The 21,971-nt window shown below is 41.3% G+C and overlaps 1 long non-coding RNA gene and 1 pseudogene across 1 annotated transcript in view; one reads left to right on the top strand and one right to left on the bottom strand.

Annotated features, from left to right (window-relative positions):
• Window positions 1-21,971, top strand: part of LOC139185654 (uncharacterized) — a 92,468-nt gene that overhangs the window by 37,897 nt on the left and 32,600 nt on the right. The gene's annotated exons all lie outside the window — the stretch shown is intronic.
• On the bottom strand, window positions 9,228-10,463 carry LOC109565749 (tubulin alpha-1B chain pseudogene; annotated as a pseudogene).

Below are 21,971 nucleotides of genomic sequence, written 5' to 3'. Positions count from 1 at the left end.
TTCTATTTCAGTGCTTGTGATTGGTCTGTTCATATTTTCTATTTCTTCCTGGTTCAGTTTTGGAAGGTTGTGCTTTTCTAAGAATTTGTCTGTTTCTTCAAGGTTGTCCATTTTATTGGCATACAGCTCATAGTACTCTCTTATGATCATTTGTATTTCTGCATTGTCTGTTGTAGTTTCTTTTTCATTTCTAATTTTATTGCTTTCAGTTTTCTCCCTTTTTCTTTTAATGAGTCTGGCTAATGGTTTGTCTATTTTATCTCCTCAAAGAACAAGCTTTGAGTTTCATTGATCTTTGCTATTTTTTCCTTCATCTCTTTTATATTTATTTCTGCTCTGATTTTTATGATTTCTTTCCTTCTACTAAATTCGGGTTTTTTATTCCTCTTTTTCTAGTTGCTTTCAGTGTCTAGTGAATTTTTACCATGCTTCTTCATGTGCTGCATGTTTCTTTGTCTTTTCATTTTGTTTAATTACTATGTTTGGAGTCTCCTTTCTGCAGACTGCAAGGTCCCAGTTCATCTTACGTGTGGAGTCTCCCCCCAGTGTGTGCAGTTGGACCAATGCTTTGTGAAAGTTTCTTCATGAGGGGACTGGTTCCTGTGTTCTGGTGGATGGAACTGGATCTTGTCTCTCTAAGGGGCAGTACCATGCCCAGTGGTGTGTTATGGGGTGTCTGTGAGCTTGGTATGACTTTGGGCAGCCTGACTGTTAATGGGTAGGATTGTGTTCCTGTTTCTGCTAGTTGTTTGTTGTGTGATGTCCAGCATTGAAGCTTGCCGGCCTTTATATGCTGCCAGGTCTTAGTGTTAAGATGGAGGCCTTTGGGAGAGCTCTCACTGGTTAATATTCCTTTGGTTTAGGGGTTCACTGATGATCCAACATATTGGATTCAGGTCTCTCACTTTGGAGGTTCAGGCCCAACCCCTTGCTGAGCACCAAACCTCCACAAGTCACATGGTACAGAATTGTAAAAGAGAGAGAGAGAGAGAAATGAAAACCAACCTTGAAAAAAATTAACAGGCAGACAAACCCCCAAGTTAAACCATAAAACAATATTAATTAGACAGGAACACACAAAGAAACTCAAACTCACACTCAGAAAAGAAAGAAAGAATAAAGAGAAGAACCAAAAAAGAAGAGAACAATCAAATCAATAAACAAAGTCATAAATGAAAACAAGCACTAAAAACTTGAGTAGCAAAAATACAAAGCCAAAACATGGGAAAATACATTATAATGAAAATGTTTTGTAAAAATAGGAAGGAAATAAAATAAATGTATTTAAAAATAAAACATAAAAAGAAGAAAAGGCAAGCAAAAGATAAAAATTAAATGATTATTAAAAAGGAATAAAAATAGAACAAAACAAAAACAGAAAAAACTATATATAGATAAACAGACAGAGAGGTACTGAGAAGAATATTATCCTGTGACATTAGTTGTCCTTACCACACATTTTGCTCCAGTCAAAGCGCCTACTCAGAAAGTCCTCCAATATTTCTCAGAAGGTCTCTGGGCCTGCTCTGGGCACTGTGGAGTCAGCTCCTACTCAGATACGCCCTAACTGAAGCTTGTTCTTGCTTCCGAAGTCCACAATTGCCCCCAGGGTCCACAATCTCAAGCTAATTGTAAGGTTTAAATCCAAAGCACCTGCTTCTGCAGGAGTGAATTCTTTCGTTTCCTTTATTCACACGGCTCCCGTGTTCTTCTTTGGTACTGGTCCTGCCTCTGCTTGCAGGCTGCTCTCCAGCATCTGTTCTCTGCCCAGAAAAGAGGGAGTGATCAGATCAGTCGCTCAGTCATGTCCAACTCTTTGTGACCCCATGAATCGCAGCACGCCAGGCCTCCCTGTCCATCACCAACTCCCGGAGTTCACTCAGACTCACGTCCATCGAGTCAGTGATGCCATCCAGCCATCTCATCCTCTGTCGTCCCCTTCTCCTCCTGCCCCCAATCCCTCCCACCATCAGAGTCTTTTCCAATGAGTCAACTCTTCGCATGAGGTGGCCAAAGTACTGGAGTTTCAGCTTTAGTGTCATTCCTTCCAAAGAAATCCCAGGGCTGATCTCCTTCAGAATGGACTGGTTGGATCTCCTTGCAGTCCAAGGGACTCTCAAGAGTCTTCTCCAACACCACACTTCAAAAGCATCAATTCTTCGGTGCTCAGCCTTCTTCACAGTCCAACTCTCACATCCATACATGGCCACAGGAAAAACCATAGCCTTGACTAGACGAACCTTTGTTGGCAAAGTAATGTCTCTGCTGTTGAATATGTTATCTAGGTTGGTCATAACTTTCCTTCCAAGGACTAAGCGTCTTTTAATTTCATGGCTGCAGTCACCATCTGCAGTGATTTTGGAGCCCAAACAAATAAAGTCTGACACTGTTTCCACTGTTTCCCCATCTATTTGCCATGAAGTGATGGGACTGGATGCCATGATCTTCATTTTCTGAATGTTGAGCTTTAAGCCAACTTTTTCACTCTCCATTTTCACTTTCATCAAGAGGCTTTTGAGTTCCTCTTCACTTTCTGTCATAAGGGTGGTGTCATCTGCATATCTGAGGTGATTGATATTTCTCCCGGCAATCTTGATTCCAGCTTGTGTTTCTTCCAGTCCAGCGTTTCTCATGACGTACTCTGCATAGAAGGTAAATAAACAGGGTGACAATATACAGCCTTGGCGAACTCCTTTTCCTATTTGGAACCAGTCTGTTGTTCCATGTCCAGTTCTAACTGTTGCTTCCTGACCCGCATACAAATTTCTCAAGAGGCAGGTCAGGTGGTCTAGTATTCCCATCTCTTTCAGAATTTTCCACAGTTTATTGTGATCCACACAGTCAAATGCTTTGGCATAGTCAATAAAGCAGAAATAGATGTTTTTCTGGAACTCTCTTGCTTTTACCATGATCCAGCAGATGTTAGCAATTTGATCTCTGGTTCCTCTGCCTTTTCTAAAACCAGCTTGAATATCACGAAGTTCACGGTTCACGTATTGCTGAAGCCTGGCTTAGAGAATTTTGAGTATTACTTTACTAGCGTGTGAGATGAGTGCAATTGTGCGGTAGTTTGAGCATTCTTTGGCATTGCCTTTCTTTGGGATTGGAATGAAAACCGACCGTTTCGAGTCCTGTGGCCACTGCTGAGTTTTCCAAATTTGCTGGCATATTGAGTGCAGCACTTTCACAGCATCATCTTTCAGGATTTGAAATAGCTCAACTGGAATTCCATCACCTCCACTAGCTTTGTTTGTAGTGATGCTTTCTAAGGCCCTCTTGACTTCACATTCCAGGATGTCTGGCTCTAGGTCAGTGATCACACCATCGTGATTATCTGGGTCATGAAGATCTTTTTTGTATAGTTCTTCTTTGTATTCTTGCCATCTCTTCTTAATATCTTCTGCTTCTGTTAGGTCCATACCATTTCTGTCCTTTATCGAGCCCATCTTTGCATGAAATGTTCCTTTGGTATCTCTGATTTTCTTGAAGAGATCTCTAGTCTTTCCCATTCTGTTGTTTTCCTCTATTTCTTTGCATTGATCGCTAAAGAAGGTTTTCTTATCTCTTCTTGCTATTCTTTGGAACTCTGCATTCAGATATTTATATCTTTCCTTTTCTCCTTTGCTTTTCACTTCTCTTCTTTTCACAGCTACTTGTAAGGCCTCCCCAGACAGCCATTTTGGTTTTTTGCATTTCTTTTCCATGGGGATGGTCTTGATCCCTGTCTCCTGTACAATGTCACAAACCTCATTCCATAGTTCATCAGGCGCTCTATCTATCAGATCTAGGCCCTTAAATCTATTTCTCACTTCCACTGTATAATCATAAGGGATTTGATTTAGGTCATACCTGAATGGTCTAGTGGTTTTCCCTACTTTCTTCAATTTAAGTCTGAATTTGGCAATAAGGAGTTCATGGTCTGAGCCACAGTCAGCTCCTGGTCTTGTTTTTGCTGACTGTATAGAGCTTCTCCATCTTTGGCTGCAAAGAATATAATCAATCTGATTTCGGTGTTGACCATCTGGTGATGTCCATGTGTAGAGTCTTCTCTTGTGTTGTTGGAGAAGGGTGTTAGTTATGACCAGTGCATTTTCTTGGCAAAACTCTATTAGCCTTTGCCCTGCTTCATTCCGTATTCCAAGGCCAAATTTGCCTGTTACTCCAGGTGTTTCTTGACTTCCTACTTTTGCATTCCAGTCCCCTGTAATGAAAAGGACATCTTTTTTGGGTGTTAGCTCTAAAAGGTCTTGTAGGTCTTCATAGAACCGTTCAACTTCAGCTTCTTCAGCATTACTGGTTGGGGCATAGACTTGGATTACTGTGATATTGAATGGTTTGCCTTGGAAACAAACAGAGATCATTCTGTCGTTTTTGAGATTGCATCCAAGTACTGCATTTCAGACTCTTTTGTTGACCATGATGGCCAGTCCATTTCTTCTGAGGGATTCGTGCCCACAGTAGTAGATATAATGGTCATCTGAGTTAAATTCACCCATTCCAGTCCATTTCAGTTCGCTGATTCCTAGAATGTCAACATCCACTCTTGCCATCTCTTGTTTGACCGCTTCCAATTTGCCTTGATTCATGGACCTGACATTCCAGGTTCCTATGCAATATTGCTCTTTACAGCATCGGACCTTGCTTCTATCACCAGTCACACCCACAGCTGGGTATTCTTTTTGCTTTGGCTCCATCCCTTCATTCTTTCTGGAGTTATTTCTCCACTGATCTCCAGTAGCATATTGGGTACCTACTGACCTCGGGAGTTTCTCTTTCAGTATCCTATCATTTTGCCTTTTCATACTGTTCATGGGGTTCTCAAAGCAAGAATACTGAAGTGGTTTGCCATTCCCTTCTCCAGTGGACCACATTCTGTCAGATCTCTCCACCATGACCCGCCCGTCTTGGGTTGCCCCATGGGCATGGCTTAGTTTCATTGAGTTAGACAAGGCTGTGGTCCTAGTGTGATTAGATTGACTAGTTTTCTGTGAGTATGGTTTCAGTGTGTTTGCCCTCTGATCCCCTCTTGCAACACCTACCGTCTTACTTGGGTTTCTCGTACCTTGGGCGCCCAAGAGGGAGTGAAGGTCCAGGCTTATTAAGGCTTATCTGTTCAGTCAGACTCGGGAGAGGGAGGGGTATGGCAGCCACAATTGGAATGTGCAAGGAGTGCCTGGAGGAGTAGAGACCTGCCACATGTTGCTAAAGTCTGAGGCAGGTCATGAGCTCTCCCAGAGGAATTAGCCCTAGGTCACGATCCCTAGAAAGAGGCAAGCTGCATAGGCTCACAGGAAGTTGTGTTTAGTGATATGTACCTGCTCACAGGTTGGCAGTCACTGAAGCCACCGTCACACCCACCTCTGGGGTCACAGACCCCAGCCTTGTCTCATCCACACTTCTGGCACTCATGACAGCCTTGGCAATAGCAGGTCGACAGGTGTGCCAGTCTCTGGGTTTGGAGACCACAGCCAGCTCATCCCACCTATGGCACTTGTGAAGGCAGGATCCTACAATCTGGGAACACTTAGAGTTACAGGATCCAAGGAGTTAGTCCCCATAACAATAATCTCTTGCCTCTCTGCAGGCCCAGAATTTTCCCTGGAACCCCTCAGCTTTGTCATATTAGTCCCTCAGAGTTTCTTCACAGCAGTCAACCTCAGGCTTCTCCCTGGGGTCCAACCCCCAAAGCCTGAGCCTCAGCACCCAGGGCCAGTTTTACAGCAATGGACTTACACACAGCTTCTTGGTTGTGAGTTGCTAGTCAGCACTGATCTGTCTGTCAAATTCTCTCCTCTTTGTCTTCCACACACTTGTAGCTGCACTTCCCCTCTGAAGTTCTGAAATTTCCCCTGGTCCTTGCCTGTGAGAAGGTTTCTAAGTGTGCAGAAACTTTTCCTCCTTCAGAACTCCCTCCCCAAGGTGAAGGATCCAAAGGAAGCAACTTCAGCAAATGGAGTAAATTATTATAAGAGCCTTTTCTGTTGCCTCTTATCTACATTGTCTTGTACAAAAGCTTTATCAACTATGTAGAAAAATTTGACAAAAGCAGATAAGAAAGAAGCTAAAGGGTAAACAAACGCATTTAAAAATTTTATTTATTTTTAATTGAAGGATAATTGTCTTACAATATTGTGTTGATTTCTGCCATTCATCAACATTAATTAGCCATATGTATATATATGTCCCCTCCCTCTTGAAACTTCTTCCCATCTCCCACCCCATCCCAACTCTCTAGTTTGTCACAAAGCACGGTTTGAGTTTCCTGCATCATACAGCAAATTCCCACTGTCTGTTTTACATATGGTGATGTGCATGTTTCCACGTTACTCTCTCAAGTCATCCCACCCTCTCCTTCCCCCATCATGTCCACAAGTCTGTTTTCTGTGCCTGCATCTCCACTGCTGCCCTTTAAAAGGTTCATCAGTACCATCTTTCTAGATTCCATATATGTGCATTAATACATGATATTTGTTTTTCTTTTTCTGATTTACTTCATTCTGTATAATAGGCTCTAGGTTTAGCCACCTCATTAGAATTGACTCAAGTGCATTCCTTTTCATGGCTGAGAAATATTCCATTGTATATGTATACCACAGCTTGGTTGTGCATTCATCTGTCAAAGGACATCTGGGTTGCTTCTATGTCCTAGCTTTTTTTTAACAGTGCTGCAATTAACATTGGAGTACATGTGTTTTTTTCAATCATAGTTTTCTCAGGGAATATGCCCACTAGTAGGACTGTTGGGTCATTTGGTCATTTTATTCCTAGGTTTTTAAAAGAATCTTCATACTGTCCTCTAATACTTTGACCACTTGATATAAAGAGCTGACTCACTGGATAAGACCCTGATGCTGGGAAAGATTGAAGGCAAGATGAGAAGGGGATGTCAGAGAATGGGAAGGTTGGATGGCATCACTGACTCAATGGATATGAGTTTGAGCAAACTCTGGGAAATAGTGAAGGACAGGGAAGCCTGGCATGCTGAAGTCCTTGGGTTTGCAAAGAGTCAGACACAATTTAGTGACTGAACAACAAACAGTACTGTTCTCCATGGTGGCTGTATCTATTTACATTCCCACCAGCAGTGCAAGAGGGTTCCCTTTTCTCCCCACTGTCTCCAGCATTTATAGCTTTTAGATTTTTTGAGGATGGCCTTTCTGACCAGTGTGAGGTGATACATCATTGCAGTTTTGATTTGCATTTCTCTAATAATGAGCAATGTTGAGCATCTTTTCATGTATTTATTAACCATCTGTATGTCTTCCTTGGAGAAACGTCTGTTTAGGTCTTATGCTCACTTTTTGATTGGATTGTTTATTTTTCTGGTGTGGAGCTGCTTGTATATTTTGGAGATCAAGCCTTTGTCAGTTGTTTCAGTTGCTATTATTTCTCCCATTCTGATCTTGTCTTTTCACCTTGTTTATGTTTTCCTTTGCTGTGCAAAAGCTTTATGTTTTATTTGATCCCGTGTATTTATTTTTGTTTTTATTGCCACTACTCTAGAAGATGGATCATTGAGTATCTTGTGATTTATGTCGTACAGTGTTCTGCCTATGTTTTCCTCTAAGAGTTTCATAGTTTCTGGTCTAACATTTAGGTCTTTAATCCATTTTGAGTTTATTTTCATGTATGGTGGTTTCATGTTTGGTTATCACGTTTGTTTTCATGTATGGTATTCTAATTTCATCCTTTTGCACATAGCTATCCAGTTTTCCCAGAACCATGTATTGAAGAGGTTGTCTTTTCCCCATGGTATATTCATGCCTTCTTTGTTGAAAGTAAAGTGTCCGGATATAATGCACGGGTTTATCTCTGGCATCTCTCTCTTGTTCCATTGATCTATATTTCTCTTTTGTGCCAGCACCATACTGTTTTGATGACTATAACTTTGTAATATAGTCTTGAGTCAAGAAGCTTGATTCCTCCTGCTCCATTCTTCTTTCTCATGATTGCTTTGGCTATTTGGGATCTTTTGTGTTTCCATATGAATTGTGAAAGTTTTTGTTCTAGTTCTGTGAAAAATGCAATTGGTAGTTTGATAGGGATTGCATTTAATCAGGAGAAGGCAATGGCAACCCACTCCAGTACTCTTGCCTGGAAAATCCCATGGATGGAGGAGCCTGGTAGGCTTTAGTCCATGGGGTTGCACAGAGTCAGACACGACTGAGTGACTTCACTTTCACTTTTCACTTTCATGCATTGGAGAAGGAAATGGCAACCCACTCCAGTGTTCTTGCCTGGGGAATCCCAGGGACGGGGGAGCCTCGTGGGCTGCTGTCTATGGGGTCTCACAGAGTCGGACACAACTGAAGCGACTTAGCAGCAGCAGCAGCAGCAGCATTTAATCTGTAGATTACTTTGTGGGGTATAGTCATTTTCACAATATTCATTCTTCCAGTCCTGAAACGTGGTATACTCTCCATCTTTTAATGTCATCTTTGATTTCTTAGACAAGAATATTTTGAAAACTTATACCAGAACATTCTCATGTGTCTCCTTGATTGACAGTTGCTTCAGTTTTCTAAAAAGCTTGCTAGGATTGCTCTAGGCAGATATAGTTCATAAGCTTAAAAACATTCTTAGGAGGAAAAATCTTCACTAGTGCAAGTTGCCAATTTAATATATTAGTTTGTTAACATCCCTTATTGAACTATGATAAATATATATCAATCTGCTTACATGTGTCATTTTTAAAAGATTTTCTTAAAATTTTCCTGTAAGTCTACAATTCATTTTGCAGTTTTGTGCATTAGCAACTTTAAGCATTAAGCTTAAAGCATTAAATCCTTTGGACTAAATTTTCTTAAATTAATCATAATATTTATTGAATCATTAAATGACAATCTCTAATGGCAAGTCTAATACTACTGTAATTTTTGAAATTAAAACATTTTTATTTTTAGAAACATTTTGGGTTTACAAAAACTGAGCAGAAAGTACAGAATAGATTTATTTTAAATTGATGCCAGAATTTTTTTACCTTCTAAATTCTACTTATGATCAGCTTCATTGTCATTATCATCATTCTAATCATCAGATTGTCTTCATTCCTTTTTTTTTTTCTTTAAAATCTTTATGTTTGAGACAGAAGTGTTACAGGTACACATGGGAAAGCAATACATGATCACAGTTGAAAGTGAAGACAATCTAGTCAGAAAGTTTTTACACCTGTCAGCTAATGCTGAAGCTCTGATTACGATATGCTGCAGGGCTCAAAGAAATGGTAATTAGTATTCCTCTCCTTTCTCTCCCTTTCCTTCAACAGAATCCACACCAACCTCATAATCCTTCTCAAGGGCAACCATGTCCTCACAGGTCTCAGAAAAATCTCCTTCCTCCATGCCCTCACCCACATACCAGTGAACAAGGGCATGCTTGGTATACATCAGGTCAACTTGTGGTCTAGGCAAGCCCAGACCTTGGTGATGGCTGTGGTGTTGCTCAGCATGCACATAGTTCACTGGACTTTGGTCAAATCTCCAGCAGGTACCACAGTGGGAAGCTAGTAATTAATGCCAACCTTGAAGTGGGGCACCAGGCCACAAACTGGATGATGCACTTGGTCTTGATGGTGACAATGGTGGTACAACATCTTTGGGAACCACGTCACCATAGTACAACAGGCAGCAGGCCATGTATTTACCATCACGAGGGTCACATTTCTCCATCTGGTTGGATGGCTCAAAGCAAGCATTGGTGATCTCTGCTACAGAAAGCTGTTCATGGTAGGCTTTCTCTGCAGAGATGACAGGGGTGTATGTGGCCAGAGGGAAGTGAATGTGGGGATAGAGCACCAGGTTGGTCTGGAACTCTGTCATATCCACAGTCAGGGCTCCATCAGACCTCAGGGAAGCAGTGATTGGGGACACTATCTGGCTAATAGGCAGTTAAGATTCATGTAGGTTGGGTGCTCAATATCAAGGTTTCTACAGCAGGTGTCATAGATGGCCTCATTGTCTATCATGAAGGCAAAATCAGATGCTCCAGGATGGTGTGGTGGTGAGGATGGTGTTGTAGGGCTAAACTACAGTTGTGGAAACCTGGAGGGCTGGGTAAATAAATAATTCCAGCTTGGGCTTTTTGCTATAATCAACAGAGAGATGTTCCATCAGCAGGGAGGCAAACTCAGAACCAGTTCCCCCACCAAAGCTGTGAAAACCAAGAAGCCCTGGAGACCTGTGCACTGGTCAGCCAATTTCCAAATTCGGTCCAAGACAAGATCAATGATCTCCTTGCCAATGGTATAGTGACCTCAGGCACAGTTACTGGCAGCATCTTCTTTATCTGTGATAAGCTGCTCAGGGTGGAGGAGCTGGAAGTAGGTGCCAGTGCGAACCTCATCAATAACTGTGGGTTCCAGATCTGCAGACACTGCCCTGGGCACACGCTTGCCAGCACCTGTCTCACTGAAAGAAGGTGTTGAAGGTGTCATCTTCTCCCCCAATAGTCTTGTCACTTGGCATCTGGCCATCAGGCTGGATGCTGTGTTCTAGGCAGTAGAGCTCCCAGCAGGCATTGCCTATCTGGACACCAGCCTGGCCAACGTGGAAGGAGATGCTCTAACATATGGTGGCTATAGGTCAGCAGGTGCAGGCAATACGAGTAGACACCAGGTCCCGGTTACCACCCCCGACAAGCTAAGAGTCAAGGTAAGTAATGCACCCTGTCTTCACTCTTTAGCTATGTATTCACTATTTAGCTAATTCTCCAGAAGTCTGATGGAAATTCTGAACTTGATTTTTTCCACCTTTTGATGTATAAAAGAATAGGCTAGTCAGGCACATTATCAGGACAAAATAAGAATCAAGACAATCTCTTTTATGAATGTTAATAAAGGTATACAGATGCTCAACTTTTGAAAAAATTCTTTTGTAAGTAAGTAAAAGCCAGAGGAATTGACAGGCTCCCAGATACCGCTTAAGATCCTTGTTTAGTCACAAAGTCACGTCTGATTCTTTTGCAACCCCGTGGACTGCCAGGCTCTTTTGTCCATGGGACTGTCTAGGCCAGAATACTCAAGTGGATTGCCATTTCCTTCTCCAGAGGATCTTCCCAATCCAGGGATAGAACCCATGTCTCCTGCATTGCAGGCAGATTCTTTATCTGTGAGCCATCTGGGAAGGACAAGTTTATTGAAAGATGGATAGGAGTTTGTTTTGTGGAAAATATTAGAGTACATGCTGGAGAGGGTACAAAATAGGAAAAAAGGAGTAAAATGAAAAAGACCTCAAGAGAAATGACATTTTTTTGATAAAATAATAAAAGGGAAATAAATTCTAATATTACTACTAACTCAAGTACTTTTAAACTTTCAGAAACAAGGGAAGGCTGTTGTTTCTGGAATGGAGATCATTCTGGATTTGATAGACAATCTGAGACTCAGTAGTTCTAACATTAGAATGGAAAGTATACCTGTCACTGTGATCCTTCTGTTCTGCACACAAGAAAGCAGAAATGCTTAAAAAAATACAGAAACATAACTCTGCTAACAGCATTGATATCTACAGAAGAACAAATCATTTGACGTTACTTTCTTTATTAACTTACTCACATTGGCCAGTACTCCATCCTCATATAGGCTCAGACTGGAAGATGGTGGGGATTCAGTCATTAAGAGTTCATCAAGTAACATGCAAACAACAGTCCTTTCTTCTGGTTTCTACCTGTAAAAGATGCCTGGTTGTCCATAAAAATAATAATCAGCTTATGATTAAATGCATCCACATCTCTACATATATCCAAATAACAATTTTGCCTTTTCATACTGTTCATCGGGTTCCCAAGGCAAGAATATTGAAGTGGTGAATAGCTGGCTTAAAACTCAACATTCAAAAAACAAAGATCATGGCATTTGGTCCCATCACTTCATGGCAAATAGATGGGGAAACAATGGAAACAGTGACTTTATTTTTTGGGCTCCAAAATCACTGCAGGTGGTAACTGCAGCCATGAAATTAAAAGACACTTGCTCATTGGAAGAAAAGCTATGACCAACCTAGACAGCATATCAAAAAGCAGAGGCATTATTTGCTATCTGTCTATTCAAAGCTATGGTTTTCCCAGTAGTCATGTATGAAAGTGAGAATTGGACCATAAAGAAAGCTGAGCCCTGAAGAAGTGATGCTTTTGAAGTGTGGTGTTAGAGAAGACTTTTGAGAGTCCCTTGGACTGCAAGGAAATGAAACCAGTCCATCCTAAAGAAAATCAGTCCTGAATATTCATTGGAAGGACTGATACTGAAGCTGAAGCTCCAATACTTTGGCCACCTGATGCAAAGAACCGACTCATTGGAAAAGACACTGATCCAGGACAAGACTGAAGGCAGGAGAAGAAGGGGGTGACAGAGGGTGAGATGGTTGGATGGCATCACTGATTTGATGCACTTGAGGTTGAGCAAGCTCTGGGAGTTGGTGATGGACAGGGAAGCCTGGCATGCTGCAGTCCATAGGGCTGCAAAGAGTTGGATACGACTGAGTGAATGAACTGAACTGAAATAGCAATTTTAAATCTGGATAATTTAAAAGATTTTTTCAATTGACTAATTTCAACTGGAAATCCCATTTGAGAACTGATAATATTAATAAGCCATTGACAACTGATGTTAGTTAAACCCATATTGTTATTTCTTTGAACAAGGATTAAATCAGTAAGAACAAGGATGGAAAACAAGCAAGCAAATAAACACAAGGCATGTGTGCCTTTGTATTTATGAATGAGTGATCATTTACAGAAATCCCTGAACTAAGAACGTGAATCATAGTCTACCCTAAGCTGCCATAGGCCTCTAAGTTCTTATATTGACATTATCAACCCGTAAAACTCACAGTTTGTCCAGAAAAGGCTATTAATAGAAGTTTAACAAAAAAGACAAGTGTGCATATGAAAATATTGACTTTTTGAGAGGTCCTCCAGAAGTTATCTCAGAACTAAAGTCAAATTTGAGAACCCAGCACACAATTCTGTTGCTAAAATGCTTGTAAAGCTTTGATATACCTGGATTAATGTCTGCTTTCCTCCTATTCTTCTTTCAATTTCACTTGAGGTTTTTAAATTAATTTTTATTGGAGTATAGTTGATTTATAATGTTTTATTATCTGTTATACAGCAAAGTAAATCAGTTATACATGTTGCACTCATACAGACACTCAGTTGTGTCTGACTCTTTGTGACCCCATGGACCGCAGAACACCAGGCCTCCCTGTTCATCACCAACTCCAGGAGTTTACACAGACTCATGTCCATTGAGTCGGTGATGCCATCCAACCATCTTATCCTCTGTCGTCCCCTTCTCCTGCCTTCAATCTTTCCCAGGATCAGAGTCTTTTCAAATGAGTCAACTATTCACATCAGGTGGCCAAAGTATTGGAGTTTCAGCTTCAACATCAGCCCTTCCAATGAACACTCAGGACTGATCGCCTTTAGGATATATACTACATCTTTTTTTATTCATCACTCCCTGATGGACATTTAGGTTGCTTCCATGTCTGGCTATTGTAAACAGTGCATATATCTTTTCAAATTTTGCTTTTTATCTGGTATATACCCAGGAATGGGATTGCTATATTATATGGTAGGTCTATTTTTAGTTTTTTAAGGAGCCTCCATACTGTTCTCTATAATGGCTCTACCAATTTACATTCCCACCAACAAAGTAGGAGGATTCCCTTTCCTCTATATCCTTTTAATATTTGTAAATTTTTTGATGATGGCCATTCTGACCCATGTGATATGACACCTCATTGTGGGTTTCATTAGTTTTAAATAAAACTAATTAGTGATGTCATACATGTCTTCATGTGTTCTTTGGCCATTTGTATGTCTTCTTTAGATAAATGTCTTTTCAGGCCATCTGCCCATTTTTGACTGAGTTGTTTGTGGTTTTAATATTCAGCTGAACACGCAGTAAAGCTGCTTTTGTGAGCTTGGGTATTGGGCCCTGGTGGCAAAAACATTATTTTCCCCTTGTGACAGCTAGAGAGTTGCAGCCTCAAACCTGCCTCTGATTCATTTATCTTTTCATTACAACAAAAAGTTTGGTCAAGCATTTGAGTTTTCTGAAAGAAACAGTCTGCTTGTCCCTACTTGTTGGGAAGTCAACTGACAGTACAGTTCCAGCTAATCAGGGAAACAACCGATATGGAGGTCAACACTCGCAGAACTCTTTCCCAAGACGTGTTTCCTCATGAACGGGCGCAGCGTGTTCTATGCGTGTCTTTTACACTGCTCAGAAACTGCAGGGCCAGATGGCAAAAGCGGTGTTTTCCCACCTTGAGGCTAGAAGGTTGCAGACTCAAACCTGTTTGAAAAATACTCTGGTTCTTTTATCTCTTGATGTCAGCAACAACTTTTGTCTGCACCTGAGTTTTCTGAATGAAACAGGCTGCTTGCCACTCCTTGCTGGGGTCTTCACATAGTAGAGTTTGGCCTAATCAGTGAAACAACAGGTGTGACAGTCAACACTCACAGAATACTCTCTCCATACACCTTTATTCATGAAAGTGTGTAGTGTGTCCTAGGTGTGTGATTTACACTGCTTGGAAACTGTGAGGTAAGTAAGGTAAGTTGTTTTTGAGAGCCTGGGTACAGGGCCCTGATGGTAAAAACAGTATTTTCTCCCTGTGAGAGCTAGAGAGTTGCAGTTTCAAACCTGCCAGAAAAGCAGTCTTGATCATTTATATCTTAATTACAGCAAAATCTTTGGTCAAGCATTTGAGTTTTATGAAAGTAACAAGCTGCTTGTCACTGCTTGCTGGGAAGACATAGATAGTACAGTTTTGCCTAATCAGGGTAACAATAGGTATGGCAGTCAACTTCTTATACACTGCTCAGAAACTGCAGGGAAAGCTGTTTTTGTAAGCCTGGATCTTAGGGACTGATGGTAAATTCAGTATTTTCCACTTGTGAAAGCTAGATAGTTGCGGCCTCAAATCTGCCTTGGAAAAAACCTCTGGTTCCTTTATTTCTTCATTGCAGCGACAACTTTGGTCAGCATTTGAATTTTTTGAGTGAAACAGACTGCTTGCCATTCCTTGCTGTGAAGTCTTCACACAGTACAGTTGACTTAATCAGGTTAACAGAGGGTATGGCAATCAAAACTCACAGAACTCTTGGCTCAGACACCTGTTCTCATGGAAGGGTGCAGTGTGTCCTCACTGTGTCTTTTATGCTCCTCAGAAACTGTAGGGAAAGCTGCCTTTGTGAGCTTGGTTATGGGAGTCTGATGGCAAAAGCAGTATATTTCCCCTGTGAAAGTCTGAGAGTTCCAGCCTCAAACCCAGAAGAAAAGCACTCTGCTTCACTTATCCCTTTATTTCAACAAAAACTCTGGTCAGTCATTTGAGTTTTCTGAAAGAAACAGGCTGCTTGCCAGTAGTTGCTGGGAAGTCTTCAGAAAGTTCAATTTTGCATAATATGGTAATAAATTGTATGACAGTCAACACTTACAGAACATTCTTTCCAGACATCTTTACTCATGAAAGGGTGCAGTGTGTCCTCATTGTGTCTTTTACATTGCTCAGAAGCTGCGGGGAAAGCTGATTTTGTGAGCCTGGATAGTGGGACCTGATGGCAAAAGCAGTACTTTTCTCCTGTAAAAGCTAGAGTTGCAGCCTGAAACCTGACAGGAAAACACTCAAGATCATTTATCTCTTCTTTACAGCAAAAGCATTATTTTACCCCTGTGAGAGCTAGAGAGGGCAGGCCACAAGACCGCCAGAAATACACTCTGGATCATTTATCTCTTCATTGGAGCAAAAAATTTGGTCAAGCATCTGACTATTCTGAAAGAAACAGGCTACTTGCTACTATATGCTCGTAAGTCATCAGGCAACGCAGTTTCACCTAATCAGGGTAACAGCAGGTATGGAAGTCAACACACACAGAACACTCTCCTCAGACATCCTAACTCATGAAAGAGTGCGGTGGGCCCTAGCTGTGTCTTTTACACTGCTCGGAAACTGCGGGGAAAGCTGCTTTTGTTAGCCTGGATATTGGGGCCTGATGGCAAATGCAGTATTTTCCCCCTTTGAAAACAAGAGAGAGTTTCAGCCTCAAACCTGCCAGAACAACACTCTGGATCATTTCTCTTCATTATAGCAAAACCTTTGGTCAAGCTAATTCGTTTTATGAAAGAAACAAGCTTCTTGCCACTCCTTGCTGAGAAGTTGTCACACAGTACAGTTTGGCTTAATTAGGGTAATGACGTGTGTGGCATCAACATATACTTAACATTCTCCCCAGACATCTTTTCTCACGGGAGGGTGCGACATGTCCTAAGTGTGTTTTGTACACGGCTCAGAAACTTCAGGGGAAGATGCTTTTTTTGAGCCTGAATATTGGGGCCTGATGGCAAAAGCCATACTTTACCCTATGAGAGCTAGAAAGGTCAGCCTCAAACCTGTCAGAAATACACTCTGGATCATTTATCTCTTCACTGAAGCAAAAAATTTAGTCAAGCATATGAGTATTCTGAAAGAAACAGGATGAGAGCCACTACTTGCTAGGACGTCATCAGACAGTATAATTTGCCTAATTAGGGTAATAACAGATATGACACTCCCCACTCACAGAAAACTCTACTCAGACATCTTTACTCATGAGAGGGGCAGTGTGTCTTGGTGTGTATTTTACACTGCTCAGGATCTGCAGGCAAAGTTGCATTGCTGAGCCTGTATATTTGGGCCAGATGACAAAAGCAGTGTTTTCCTCCCTGTGAAAACTAAAGCGTTCTAACCTCAAAACTGCCAGAAAAACACTCTGGATCATTTTCATTATAGCAAAAACTTTGGTTGAGCTTCTGAGTTTTTTGAAAGAAACGGGTTGCTTGCTACCCTTTGCTGAGAATTTATCAGACATCACAGTTTTTTGGCCTCATCAGGGTAACAACAGGTATGGCAGTCAACACTCAAAGAACACTCTCCTGAAACATCTCTTCTCATGGAAGCGTGCAGTGTGTCCTAAGCGTGTCTTTGACACTGCTTGGAAACTTCAGTAAAGCTGCTTTTGTGATCCTGGGTATTGTGCTTGATGGCAAAAGCAGTTTTTTTTTCCCCTGGGAAAGCAAGAAATTTGCAACCTCAGACTCCCCAAAGAACACTCTGTTTCATTTATCTCTTCATTAAAGCTAAAAATTTGGTCAATTAAGTGAGTTTTCTGAAACAGGCTGCTTTCCACTATTTTCTGGGAAGTTATCAGATAGTACAGCTTTGCCTAATAAGGATAATAACAGATATGGCAGTCAACACTCACAAAACACTCTCCCTAGACATCTTCACTCATGAAAGGGTGCAGTTGGTCCTAGGTGTGTCTTTTCACACTGCTAAGAAACTGCAGAGAAAGTTGCTTTAGTGAGCCTAGATTGTGGGGTCAGATAGCAAAAGCAATATTTTACCTGTGGAAGCTGGATAGTTGAGGCCTACCTTGAAAAACAGTCTGGTTCTTTTATTTCTTCATTACAGCAACACAGAGAGTGAGAGACTTTTGACTGCTGTATTTTGTCCTAAAGAAGTAGCTGTTATGGGTATTGGCCCTTATGGTATGGTAAAAAAAAGCTTTATTTTGCACCTGTGGAAGCTGGAATATTGGAGCCTCAAACTTGCCTGAAAAACACACTGGTTAATTTTTCTCTTCATTGCAAGAACAGCTCTGGTCAAGTCTTAAGTTTTCTTAAAGCAACAAGCTCAACAATCTGCTTGGCATGTTTTACTGGGAAGTCATCTGACATACAGTTTCACATAATCAGAGAAACAACTGGTGTGGTAAACAGGATTCACAAAACACTCTCCCCTGACATCTATTTTCATGGAATGATTCAATGCATCATAGGAGTGTCTTTATACAGCTCTGAAACTGCAGAGAAATATGATTTTCTGAACCTGGGAATGGGACTAATGGCAAAATAAGTGTTTCACCCAGTGAAAGCCGCATCTGTAATTACAACAGTTTTCATGATTTTGAGTTTTCTAAAATAGAAAGGATGCTTCCAACTTCTTGCAGGGAAGTCATCAGACAAAACAGTTTCTTGTCATCAGAGTAACAACATGTATGGCAGTCAGCACTCACAGAACAGTCTCCAATGACATCTGTTCTCAGGGAATGGCAGAGTGTGTTCTAGGTGTGTCTTTAGACAACTCTGAAATAGCCAGGAAACTTGGTTTTTGAAGATGGGAATAGGCCCTTATGATAAAAGCTGTATTTTCCACCCAGGGAAGCTGGATAATTACAGCCTCAAATCTGCCAGAAAAGCACACTAGATCACTTTTCTCTTTATTACAACAGTTGTGGTCTAGTTTTTGGATTTTCTGAAAGAAACAGGCTGCTTGTCATATCTTGCTGAGAGTCATATGACATACCATTTCACCTAATCAGGGTAGCAACATGTATGGCAGTCAACATTCAAGAACACTCATCCCTACCCTCCTTTCTCATGGATTGGTATATTGTGTCCTAGGAGTGTCTTAAAAAAAACTAAGATCATGGCATCCTGTCCCATCACTTCATGGCAAATGGATAGGGAAACAGTGGCAGACTTTATTTTTGGGGGCTCAAAAATCATTGCAGATGGTGACTGCAGCCATGAAATTAAAAGACACTTACTCCTTGGAAGGAAAGTTATGACCAACCTAGACAGCGTATTAAAAAGCAGAGACATTACTTTACCAACAAAGGTCTGTCTTATCAAGGCTATGGTTTTTCCAGTAGTCATGTATGGATGTGAGAGTTGGACTGTGAAGAAAGCTGAGCACAGAAGAAATGATGCTTTTGAACTGTGGTGTTGGAGAAGACTCTTGAGAGTCTTTTGAACTGCAAGGAGACCCAACCAGTCCATCCTAAAGAAGATCGGTCCTGGGTGTTCATTGGAAGGACTGATGTTGAAACTGAAACTCCAATACTTTGGCCACCTGATACAAAGAGCTGACTCATTTGAAAAGACCCTGATGCTGGGAAAGATTGAAGGCAGGAGAAGGGGTCGACAGAGGATGAGATGATTGCATGACATCACCATGAGTTTGAGCATGCTCCAGGAGTTGGTGATGGACAGAGAAGCCTGATGTGCTACAGTCCATGGGGTCTCAAAGAGTCAGACATGACTGAGCAACTAAACTGAAAATTGGCTACTTGCCATTTCTGCTGGGAACTCATCTGACAAAACTGTTTCCACTAATCAGGGTAACAATAGGTATGGCAATGAAAACTCACAGAACACTCTCCCTGAACATCTTTTCTTGTGGATTGGTACACTGTGTCCTAGGTTTGTCTTTACAAAACTCTGAAACAGCCAGGAAACATACTTTTGTGAACCTGGGCATTGGGCCATTATGCTAAAAAATCTATATTTTCCACCTATGAAAGCTCGGTAATTGCAGCCTAAACACGCCAGAAAAACACACTGGTTCACTTTGCTTTTCATTACAACAACAGCTTTGGTCAGGATTTTGAGTTTTCTGAAAGAAACAAGCTGCTTGACACTTCTTCCTTGGAAGTCATGTGTGGTACATTTTCACCTCATCAGTGTAACAGCAGGTATGGCGGTCAGCACTCACAGAACACTCTCCCCTGACTTCTTTTCTGATGGAATGTCACACTGTGTCCTAGTGGTGTCTTCACACAGCTCTGAAGCTGCTGGGAAACATGTTTTTGTGAACTTGGGAATTGGGGCCTGATGGCAAAAGGAGTATTTTTCCCCTGTGAAACCTGTATAATCACAGCCACAAACCTGCCAGGAAAGCATACTCGTTCATGTTTCTCTTCATTGTAACAACAGATTTGGTCAAGTTTTTCATGTTTCTGTAAGCAACAGGCTGCTTGCCTCTTCTTGCTGGGAAGTCATTTGACAGTAGTTTCATCTAATCAGAGTAAAAGCCAGTATGGCAGCCAACACTCACAGAACACTGTACAATGACATCTTTTTTTCATGGAATGGTACAATGTGTCCTAGCAGTGTCTTTACATAACTCTGAAACAGCCAGGAAACATGTGTCTGTGAACCTGGGAACTGGGGCCTTGTTCAGTACAGTTCAGTTCAGTTGTGTCTGAATCTTTGTGACCCCATGGACTACAGCATGCCAGGCTTCCCTTTTCATTGCCAGTTCCTGGAATTTACTCAAACTCATGTCCATTGAGTCGGTGATGCCATCCAACTATCTCATCCTCTGTCGTCCCCTTCTCCTCCTGTCTTCAATCTTTCCCAGCATCACGGTCTTTTCAAATGAGTCAGTTCTTCACATCAGGTGGCCAAAGTATTGGAGCTTCAGCATCAGTTCTTCCGATGAATATTCAGGACTGATTTCCTTTGGGATTGACTGATTTGAAATCCTTTCTCTCTGAGGGACTCTCAAGAGTTTTCTCCAACACCACAGTTCAAAAGCATCAACTCTTTGGCACTCAGCTTTCTTTATAGTCCAACTCTCACATCCGTACATGACTACTGGAAAAACCATAGCTTTGACTAGACAGAACTTTGTTGGCAAAATAATGTCCCTGCTTTTTAATATGCTGTCTAGGTTGGTAGCTTTTCTTCCAAGGAGCAAGTATCTTTTAATTTCATGGCTGCACTCACCATCTGCAGTGATTTTGCAGCCCGAAAAATAGTCTGTCACTGCTTCCATTGTTCCCCCATCTATTTGCCATGAAGTGATGGAACCGGATGCCATGATCTTAGTTTTCTGAATGTTGAGTTTTAAACCAGCTTTTTCACTCTCCTCTTTCACTTTCATCAAGAGGCTCTTTAGTTCTTCTTCACTTTCTGCCATAAGGGTGGTGTCATCTGCATATCTGAGGTTATTGATATTCCTCCTGGAAATCTTGATTCCAGCTTGTGCTTCATCTAGCCTGGCATTTCACGTGGTGTACTCTGCTAGATGTTAAATAAGCAGGGTGACAATATACAGCCTTGGCATACTCCTTTCCCAATTTGGAACCAGTCTGTTGTTCTATGCCTGGTTCTAACTGTTCCTTCTTGACCTGCATACAGATTTCTCAAGAGGCAGGTTAAGTGGTCTGTATTCCCATCTCTTGAAGAATTTTCCACAGTTTCTTGTGATCCACACAGTCAAAGGCTTTGGCATAGTCAATAATGCAGAAGTAGACGTTTTTCTGGAATTCTCTTGCTTTTTTGATGATCTAGCTGTTGATGGCAATTTGATCTCTGGTTCCTCTGCCTTTTCTAAATCCAGATTGAACGTCTGGAAGTTCACAGTTCGTGTGCTGTTGAAGCCTTGCTTGGAGAATTTTGAGCACTACTTTGCTAGTGTGTGAGATGAGTACACTTGTGTGGTAGTTTGAACATTTTTTAGCATTGCCATTCTTTGGGACTAGAATGAAAACTGACATTTTTCAGTCCTGTGGCCACTGCTGAGTTTTCCAAATTTGCTGGCATTCTGAGTGTAGGACTTTCACAGCATCATCTTTTAGGATTTGAAATAGCTCAACTGGAATTCCATCACCTCCACTAGCTTTGTTCGTAGTGATGCTTCCTAAGGCCCATTTGACTTTGCATTCCAGGCTGTCATGCTCTAGGTGAGTGATCACACTATCATAGTTATCTGGGTCATGAAGATTTTTTTTTGTATAGTTCCTGGGTGTATTCTTGCCATCTCTTCTTAATATCTTCTGCTTTTGTTAGGTCCATACCATTTCTGTCCTTTATTGTGCCCATTTGTGCAAGAAATGTTCCCTTGGTATCTCTAATTTTCTTGAAGAGATTCCTAGTCTTTCTTATTCTATTGTATTCCTCTATTTCTTTGCATTGATCACTGAGGAAGGCTTTCTTATCTCTCCTTGCTGTTCTTTGGAACTCTACATTCAGATGTGTATATCTTTCCTTTTCTCCTTTGCCTTTAGTTTGTCTTTTCTCAGCCATTTGTAAGTCTTCTTCAGACATTTTGCCTTTTTGCATTTCTTTCTCTTGGGGATGGTCTTGATCCCCGCCTCCTGTACAATGTCACAAACCTCTGTCCATAGTTCTTCAAGCA

Source organism: Bos indicus, chromosome 11 (assembly GCF_029378745.1).
Source record: "Bos indicus isolate NIAB-ARS_2022 breed Sahiwal x Tharparkar chromosome 11, NIAB-ARS_B.indTharparkar_mat_pri_1.0, whole genome shotgun sequence".
Lineage (NCBI taxonomy): Eukaryota > Metazoa > Chordata > Mammalia > Artiodactyla > Bovidae > Bos > Bos indicus.
This window is presented reverse-complemented; position numbering and strand designations above follow the sequence as displayed.